General features: G+C 37.2%; 1 protein-coding gene across 8 annotated transcripts in view; it reads right to left on the reverse strand.

The window, feature by feature from the left end:
* The window catches only part of ELOVL2 (ELOVL fatty acid elongase 2), a 147722-nt gene extending 141189 nt beyond the window's left edge, over positions 1 to 6533 (reverse strand). For 2 of the 8 annotated variants that reach the window (XM_056823424.1, XM_007487947.3), the window contains exons 1-2: positions 6391 to 6526; positions 6235 to 6297 (exon numbers count right to left, since the gene is read on the reverse strand). The gene's annotated coding sequence lies outside the window, so the exon portion shown is untranslated. Of the gene's footprint in view, positions 1 to 4525; positions 4536 to 6234; positions 6298 to 6390 lie in introns of those variants that run through there. The other 6 variants (XM_056823427.1, XM_056823425.1, XM_056823426.1 and 3 more) reach the window with 6 other exon arrangements.
* Positions 6534 to 9217: the final 2684 nt, after the last annotated feature.

Consider the following 9217-nt stretch of genomic DNA (forward strand, 5'->3'; position numbering starts at 1 on the left):
ATGCTGGCTCTGACACATTGATGCTAGGGAACACCAGGAGATGCCATAGTCAGGCTGTTAGATATGATGTTACTCTGTGATTACTTGTGTTCCACTGTTGGGGGGCCCAGGATGGAGGGATTTTACTTCACATAGTATCAATTCTAAGACAGAAGGTAAAGTTTTTCAAATAATAGTAAAAAAATTTAAACACTATAAAGCATTGGAATAAATCTCCTAAAATTAGTAAATTTTGGCTATTAAAAATCAACAATTTAGAGGGCAGCTGAGTAGCTCAGTGGATTGAGAACCCCCATTTTGAGGAAAACTATTGTGAAAACTACAATTTGGCAGAAACATTGTTTAATAATAGCTAACATTTATATAGTATTGGTAATATGCCTCACTGTATGATAAGTACTGTATGATAAGTACTTTATAATTATCTCATTTGATCCTCACAACTACTCTGGGAGATAGATTCTATTATTATCCCCATTTTCAGAAGAGGATATTGAAGCAAACAGAGGTATAATAACTTTCCCAGGGTCACATGGCTAGTGTCTGAAACTAGATTTGAATTCAGCTCTTCCTAACTCCAGGCCCAGCACTCTATCCTCTATGCTTCTCAGCTCTTTAGATCAAGATCTTATATTATATAGCACAATAAAGTGAAAATATATGTGAAAGGTAAAGAAATGGTATGAATGAGAGAAAATACCTTTATAAATATGACTGGGGGATTCTTATCTAAAAAGGGAGAGAGATGATTTTAAAAGACAATCTTGATTCCATAAAGTTGAAAAGCTTCTCCACAAACAAAATAATTACATTAAGCATCGGGAGACCAAAAAAATTGAGGAAATTTGCACAATTAATTTCTCTAATAAAAGTCTAACATCTAAATACATTAAATATTGATATAAATATATAAGAATAAAAATCCATTCCCCAATTTGCAAGCAGTCAAAAAATACGAACAAGCTATTCTCAAATTTAAAAAAATCTAAATTATCTACAACCATATGAAAATAAAATGTTCCAAATCACTAAGAATGTGTTTTTCACCTGCTATTAAGATGAACATTGGGCAATTCACATGTGGTTGCTTGGAACAAATTAAGACATATATCTATTACATTGAGACATGAAAGATAATAACTGTGATAAATATGTCTTCAGAGGAATGAACTTTGTTTCACAGGGTTTTATGATCTGAGATCATGTCTTCAGCTTCCAAATCCTATGTTTCATATTCAGAAACATAAATGAATGCTTATATTCCACAATTCCTTTACAACTTCAGATTACCCAATGACTCTGTTCCCCTCCATTAATGCAGGCAATAAAAAATAACTGGAAGTATTAGAAGTTTCTGGCTCATTTAGATGCCAAAATTCCAAATTTATATTCTCATCTATTAAATAATCGAGTTATAAGTCTTGTCTAAAAGAATTCTGGTAAGTCCTTTGTAAACATGGGAGTTTCTTTTTCTAAGTTGGGATTTATATTTCATAATTTTAGATCAAGGGGACTTTAATTTTTATATCAGTTTTAGAAAAACTGAATAGACAATAGACTGAGGAACAATGAAAAACTGACAGTCACAGCAAGGTTCTAGGAGGAAGGGCCTTAAGAAAACTTAAAGCACATGAAGGTTTTATTTTTCTTTGCTGATGCAAATCTAGGGTTTCTGAGAGATTTAATAGAGATCATCTCCAAAAGATATCAGCCTATTTCAAAATGTTTGTTCACAGAGTTCAAAAGGCTAACGAATTCAAGAAAGTTTTGGGAAATTACCATGAAGCAGAGTATTCTAGGATTCTAACCCTGGTTCTTTTCTTCCAATGGTTAGTCTGACTAAAGAATAGCATTGAGCTGAATCAGATAAAATTGTGTGCAATCAGCAGGAATCTATAATAGCAAGGTCCAAAGTTGCGCCATACTTGTCTAGACAACTGAATCTTGGAGAGTTGGAAGTGGGGGTTAGGAGGGGGTGATTAGAGCTAAGCAGCTGAAAAATGACTTATTTGAAACAAAGGTCAATGTTTGGTGCCTTTTTTTGTTAGTAATGATTGGTTATAAACTTTTGCACCACTTATTCCAGCCATTAGTTTTGTCTCTTAATAAAAGAAGTTATCAGTGTCAAAGCAAAAGAACATTTGAGTCCAAGTTCAACTGGAGATTTTATGAGTTTAACACATTCTCAGATAGGGGAAGTCAGGAGTGGTCATCCAAATTCCTAATTAGAAGCATTTATAAAATTGGAGAAGACAATCAAATGGGCCCCGTTTTAAAAATTCTTTTAACTGTCTTTTAAGGTTTTCTAAATCCTTCTCTAATACTTCCAACTTTATTTCACATACTATGACCTGTCTCAAAATTTTGTTCTAGTCATATTGATAGTTACTGTCCCCTATATACAGTAGAGTTTACAGTGAATGAATGGGAAAGCACTTATGTGCCAGCTACCAAAGTGCTGAGAAAATTAGGAAAACCTAAATGAACTGATGCAGAGAGAAGTAAACCTAACTAGGAGAAATTTTTATACAATATAAACAACATTACAAAGAAAAACAACTTTGAAAGACTTGACAAGTTTCTTTGCTACAGTGCAGAGAGTGCATAATTCTTGAAGACTAATGATGAATTATGTTACTCATTTCTTGACAGAGAAATGATAGGCTCAAGAAGTAGAATATGACATATTTTAGACATATCCAATGTGAGAATTAGTTTTATTTAATTATACATATTTTAGAATAGTATTTTTTTCCTTTCTTATTTTCCAATGGGAATAGGTAGAGGGATAGAGATAAGCTAGGGGAAAAAGAAAAACTTAAAAAAAAAAGAAATGAAGGTCATTGAGTTTTGTTTGCTGTTGTTCTAAAAGCAGAAAATAAAAGGAAGGACAGAAAGAAGCACAACCAGTTAGCAGGTGGCTCTGGGAATAGAGAGCCAGGTTTGGAATCAGCAGGTCCTGGGTTCAAATGTGGCCTCGGGCACTTCCTAGTTGTGTGCCCCAGTGCAAGTCACTCAACCCCAATTGCCTAGCCCTTACCACTCTTCCACCTTAGAACTGACACTTAATGTCTATTCTAAGACAGAAGTTAAGGGTTTAAAAAAGAAGTGTAGACAAGGAGAACAGCTTTGAAAGCTCCAGGCTGAATTTGTTATATACTTTAAAAGAAAAACCAGATGTATAATTATATACTGAGATCTTGCAGAATCATGCGTGAGGCATTCTATTCTGTTATGTATATGAAAATATCTATTCTATTTAGTGTTTATTAAAAAGTTTAATGGCCGAGTAGAAGGCAGTACTATAACCCACCTCCTACAATTGCCCCAGCAGGGATCTAAGAAGGATAACAGAATAACCAACTGATTGATAAATAGGAGGAAAGGCTACACTGGGCAGAACTGTGGGACTGAGTTGGGTCAGGATCACAGCTTCAGTCTCCAGTGTTCTAGAATCAGCATAAGAAAGGTCAGAGCTGAGTGTGAAATCAGCCCTGGGCTAGGCCAGCTTCAGAGGGTCTCCCAGAAAGGGATAATTCAGAGCATATTGTGGACTCAGCCCCTGGCCTTGGACAGCAGCCTTAGAATCTCACACCCAGAGCTTCCAGACAGACTTTCCCAGTTGCCCAGAGTAGGTCATAGTCTCAGCCCAAGGCCCTGAGCTGGTCTTGGCCAGCAGCACCCTCTGGTGCATAGTTCAGGGTCTGATAGTAGTAATCTCTTAATTTATGCTTATTTCCTTCTGCTCTTCCTTCCCATATAGAGCAGATTATGGACTCAGTCTCAAGCAGATAACAGTGCTAGGCAAGCAGCACCCCTGAAGATGACTTAGCTCCCTCTGCCCTGCTCTCTGGAGGCTCTGAGCCTGCTGAGCTTTCCAGCTAGCTGAGGGAGTCTGGGACCAGGTGCTGCCTACTGAAGTATCACCCAGGAGCTGCTGTAATCTGACAGAAACCAAGGTCTGCAACAGCCTAGAAATCCCAGATAGGCAGGCAGCATCCAATTACAACTTTGAACAAACAGAAAAGGGCTTTTGGAAAGGATAGAGCTCTCTGGCTCAAGCTGCCCCTCAGATCCTTTAAAAATACAGCAACCAATATTCAAACATAGTGGCAGGATCTCAGACAAGATAGGCTGGTAGGTAGCATCCAATGCCGATCTCTGAAATGCATGGTGTCTCTCCCCAACACAAAGTACCAAAGCAGAGGCTGGAAGAATGAGTAAACAAACAAAAAAGGATAAATTGCAATGATGACACCAAGGGCACCTGAGAAGCAAACCTAGAAAAGAAAGCAACTCCAAAAACATCTAAAAAAGAAAAGCTTCAAAGAATAACCTAGCTTAGCCCCAAGATCCATTCAAACTCCTAGAAGAAATAAAGAGTTAAAAACCAAAAGAATTAAAATACCTTACTTTGAAAAACACTGTGCTAGGTCATTGGAGATTTAAAAAAAAAAAGGGAGGGGAGAATTACATAGTCCTTACCTTCATAGGACTTAAAATTTATTAGGGAAGGGGTCCTTACCTTGGGGTTTCAGATTCCTTATTTTAGGAGCTCCAGGAACTTGGATGGGGGTAAAAAAAAATCCCATTCCATCTTTATTTTCACTAAGCTCTAACTGAAATTTAGCATTTGACCCTTCTGGACCTGATAACTATTGTTCTATCTCCTCTGCCCTTTGTAAGTATACTTGTAGTAAAGGTGATCTATAATAAATGCCTCCACTTGCTTTCCTTAACCCTTTACAATTTCATTCTACCAAAACTGCTCTCTCCAAGGTTACCAATGATCTCTTAGTGGCCAAATCCAATGGCCTTTTCTCCTTGCTCATTGTCCTTGACTGTCCTCTATCCATTAACTTTATAGACCTTCATACTCTCTTTTCTGTAGGTTTTCAGGATACCTCTCTCCTCCTACCTATCTGACTCTTACTTCTCTGTCTCCTTTGCTGGATGCTCCTCCAGATCTTACCTTCTAACTGTGGATATCCCTCAGGATCCTGTCCTGGGTCCTCTTCTCCTATACTGTTTCACTTGATAATTTCATCAGCTCCCGTGGATTTAGTTGCTAGCTCTATATTAATGATTTTCAAATCTACCTTTCTTGCCCTTTGCTGACCTTCAGTCTCACATGTTCCTAAGTCTTTCTCAAATCTTAAACTCAGTATGTTCATAACAGAACTCATTATCTTTCCCCCTTAGCTCTCCTCCCACTTCCCTTATTATTGTAGAAAGCATCATCCTCCTCCCAGTGCTTCAGGCTTACAACCTAGAAGCTGTCCTGGATCCCTCACTATCTCTCATCCCCTGTATCCAAGATATTGACAAGGCTTTTGATATCACCTTTGCAATCTCTCTCCAGTACGACACCTTCTCTCCTCTGACGATGCTACCAATTTAGTTTAGGTCCTCATGACCTCAAACCTAGATTACTGCCATAGCCTGCTGGTGGGCTGTCTGCCTCGTCTCTCCCCACTTCAATCCATTCAATCACTGTGATTTTTCTAGAAGGCAGGTTTGATTATGTCACTCTCCTACTCAAAAAACTCCAGTGGTTTCTTATTGCTTCAAGGAACAAATAGAAAATGCTGTGTCTGACATTCAAAGCCTATGGCTCTTCTACTCTTCCGTTCTTCCTACATCTTACTTTCTAACCTGTATTCTTCTATCCAATGACACCTGCATTTTGGCTGTACTACAGGCAAGACACTCCATCTGCTGACTCCAGGCATTCTCTCTGGCTGTCCCCACTCCCTTCCATGCCAGGAATGCTGATCTGTCCCTCTCCTCTGACTACTGACCTCCCTGGCTTCATTCAAGTTCCAATTAAAATTCTACTTTCTACAGGAAGCCTTCTCCAACCCCTCTTAATTCTAGTGACTTCTATTAATTATTTCCTATTTATCCTGTATATAGCTTGCTTTTGTGTAGTTGTATGTTGTCTCTCCCATTAGATTGTAAGTTTCCTCAAGGAAGGGACTGTGTTTTGCCTCTTTTTGCATCTTTTTGTCCCTTAGAGCTTAGCCCAGTGACTCACACATATCAGGTGCTTAATAAATATTTATTGATTGATTTCTTTGAATTATTTAAGAATATGATTTGTACAAGTGGTCCATAGACCTCACCAGCCTGCCAAAGGTGTCCCAGGACCCAGATTTAAGTAGCTAGGGGAACCTGAATGATCCCCATTCCCTCCCACTCCCCAACACCTCGAAGTTCAAAACCCAAACTCACCACCTATCAATTGCTCAATTCCACTTATTTCTCGTTTGTTATTCACTGATTTTAGCTCTTCCCCTGAAATACAACAGTTATGAAATTAGCTTTCTAGAATTAGATCTAACACAACCTTGTTTCTCTAATAATCAGCTTGGAATTATTTTTACTTACCTTTGTCTTGGGTTAAGCAAGTACTTTCAGTTTAACTGCTTCTTTGTGTATGGGAGGGGGAAGAGGATATGGAAGGGGAATTTAAAAGAGGGGGAAGGGTGATTCCAACTCCCCAACTGGAAAAAAAGATACTAATTTATAACTGAAACAATGAGTTACAATTCTGTGTGTAGATGAACTTACTGGTGAGTGGGTGAGTGTGAGAGTAAAATTTTCTCACCCTGTGATTCTTCATCTCGTTGCTGACTGAAAAGGCAGATGGTAATAATCTGCAAGTGAGGTTTTATGTTCTAAAATGCTCATTCAACTGGTTAAAGGCGCAAAAACAAAACAAAACAAAAAAAAAAACTTTTTTTCAGACATTCTCCCCAACACATTTATTCGTTGTTGAAACAAGTGAGGTTTTTGATCAATCTTTATAAACCTATACCAATATATAAAAGAACAGAAACAAATAAAAAAATAAATATCTTGTTTTTTCTTGTTCCTTTTTTTGCATTTTTTGTCATTTCTTCCATCAAGTTAGGAAGATGCCCACAAAAGAGGCTGGCTCATTTCCTAGGGCTTAAGCTGTTTGATAGACTTTCCAAAATAGGTCACTACATATTTTTACTCTAAAATCCAAAACTGCATGCTAACCAACAGGCCTATAAGGTAAGTCCTTAATGTCTGTCCTCTCCATCACCCCCACAATCCTATCCTTTCCTTAACTTTATAAAAAGTTCCCTCCACTGCCCCCTTTCACCCCAAAATAAACCAGCATAAAATCATCCATTCAGTAGCTTGATCCTGGTGACTAGATTTCCTGCTTTGTGTTCGGGAAAGGAAAGCCAAGTCTGGTGGTTTCCAGCATGTGGCCAGATCATGGTAATCTCTCAAACATCAGAGCTAGAGAAATGTAGTAAAACAAACAAACAAAAAGACAGTGTGCCTAGGTCCTGGGTTTAATTGAGCTTAAAAAGGTTACTAACCTAAATGTTGTGATTTCAGAATCTAGATAAATCTCAAACTCTCACCATTTTTCCATATGCTACATGTTCACTATCTCTGCCCAGAGATGATCTTCCTTCCTGTTCCATCCCCAAAGTACTTCTGTACCTCTTGGTTGATGTCAGACATTCCATACTTTGAATCTGATCCATTCTTTTTTTTTTCTTTTGCCCTTGGACATGGTAAAAGAATTCTATGTGTGTTTTAATTCTGTTCTGCTAAGGATTGCGAACAGAGGAAATCAAAATACTTAATAGTTTGACATTCATATTTTACTTTAAGAAAATGTTTTACATTTATTTTCCTCATTTGATCCTCACAACTATCTTATAAGATGGATTCTATGGATGTTTATTCCATTTTGCAACTGAGGAAATTGAAACTTAGAAAAGTTAAGTAAGAATTCAAACATTGGAGGAGGGATTAGAAGTTAGGTCTTGACTAACTCCAAATCCAACATCCCCTTATACCACATTGGGTAACACTTTTCAAGAATTGTTTCTTTCTAAGTCAAAGAATTGATATCTAATGTTCTTTAATAGCTTAAGTTCTGTGTTTATATGAAATCTCTTTATGGAATCACAATCATGCCTTATCAATCATTTTCACTTTAGTGTAAAAGAATGTGTACATACTCTAGAGTAGACAGGTTTCAAAGGGGTAGAAGGTAGAAAAAGAGCTTTGAGGGCATTGTGCCATTAAGCAAAAAAGGCCAGAAAGGGGAGCCAGAAAACAATTTGAAGACAACACTTGTGTCTGCTGTCAGGAATAGGACAAAAAGTCTAACATGAAATTTTGAAGTTGGTGAGACTTTTTGGTCATGTTTTTGAAACAAAGAATTCTTAACAAAACACATTAAAATATTAACTTTTCAGGCAGGAACACTTTTTTTTTCTTTTTTAAACTCTTAGCTTCCATCTTAGAATTAATGCTAAGTATTGGTTCCAAGGCAGAAGAACTGTATATGTAGGCAACTGGGATTAATTGACTTGCCCAGAGTCACCCAGCTAAGAAGCGTCTGAGGTCAAATTTGAACCCAGGACCTCCCAATTCTAGATCTCTATTCATTGAGCCACCTAACTGTTTCTCAGACAGGAACACTTTCAAGTAACCAGTAAGGTGGACTCTGAGGTTCCTCCCTGCTCCAAATCTATGCTTCCATGATTCTTGTCCAAAAAAAGTCAGGTATTTAAAGCTCTACCATGAACTGCAAAGAAAGAAAAAAAAATTGATTTAATGGATACCATTCATAGTAAGTTTAATTTGATTGTGAATCTCATTCAAAAATCAAGGAAGAAGACATGATAGAATACACTAGTTTGAGAGTCAAATATGACCCATAATAAATTTTAGAATCACAGCAGCTGCACTGCAAAAAATACACCATGTTTTTTTTCCTCCATAGGGAAGATTATTATGCTATTTTGATTTAAGTATTTCCCATCAAGCCCTTTGTCAAATGATCCATTTGCTTCTGAGTAAAGATTAATTTATACCTTATTTAGTAATGCAAAGAATAGAAACAGTAGTATGTTCTTATATTGATTTCTTTTTTCCAGATTAAATACAGATACATTTTCAGTAATCATTTTCTGACATTTTTTGATCCATGTTCACCCTCCTTCCCTTGAGGCTCTTACCCTTCCTCAAGATAGCAAGTAATATGATATAGATTGCACATGGGCTGTCATAAAGTACCCATTTCCATGTTCATTGTGCTACTAAAGAAGACACATATCACTTACACTAGAGAAAAATTCATGGAGGAAATAAAATGAAGAATGGTGTGCTTCAATCTGCATTCAGACTCCATCAGTTCCTTCTAAAGGGATCGATA

The sequence above is a fragment of the Monodelphis domestica genome, chromosome 3 (genome assembly GCF_027887165.1).
Source record: "Monodelphis domestica isolate mMonDom1 chromosome 3, mMonDom1.pri, whole genome shotgun sequence".
Classification (NCBI taxonomy): Eukaryota; Metazoa; Chordata; class Mammalia; order Didelphimorphia; family Didelphidae; genus Monodelphis; species Monodelphis domestica.